The following is a 526-nucleotide window of genomic DNA, read 5'->3' as shown; positions in this document are numbered from 1 at the left end:
TGTAAAGTGGCGTCTAATAAAAGGCATTTTAAAGTGTGTTTACCATAGTTCAAGAAACAATATTGCGGTGTAAGTAAGTGACGTTAAAATTAAATTGAATATGTAATTAAAGTAATAAAGCAAAAGTAGGTAACCATAATATAAGTTATATTTACCTGTGACCATAAATAATATTGAATATTTTAAGCTATCGGCGTAAATTCACACGCAATTGCAAGGTAATGTAAGTCAAGGGAGGCCAAACGGCGTTGATATACACGCTAAAAAGCAAATATTTGTCTTGATAACATGCCAATTATGGCATATGAATTGGCGTGTCATACATACGCAATTTCATGAGATCAGTCTGTCTTCTCACCAGAGAAAGAGAGAGAGAGCGAGTGAGAGAGAGAGAGAGAGAGAGACCCACATGCTGCGTCCTTGGCAGCGGTCCAGGTTTGAATCCGACCCGTGGCCCTTTGCTGTATGTTGTCCCCCCCCCCCTCTGTCCATTTTGCTGTCTTCAAGCTAGTCAATCAATTAACCC

General features: G+C 39.5%; 1 long non-coding RNA gene across 1 annotated transcript in view; it reads left to right on the top strand.

The window, feature by feature from the left end:
• The window catches only part of LOC116705355 (uncharacterized), a 9,673-nt gene that overhangs the window by 586 nt on the left and 8,561 nt on the right, over nt 1–526 (top strand). The window lies entirely within an intron of this gene.

The sequence above is a fragment of the Etheostoma spectabile genome, chromosome 2 (assembly GCF_008692095.1).
Source record: "Etheostoma spectabile isolate EspeVRDwgs_2016 chromosome 2, UIUC_Espe_1.0, whole genome shotgun sequence".
NCBI lineage: Eukaryota > Metazoa > Chordata > Actinopteri > Perciformes > Percidae > Etheostoma > Etheostoma spectabile.
This window is presented reverse-complemented; position numbering and strand designations above follow the sequence as displayed.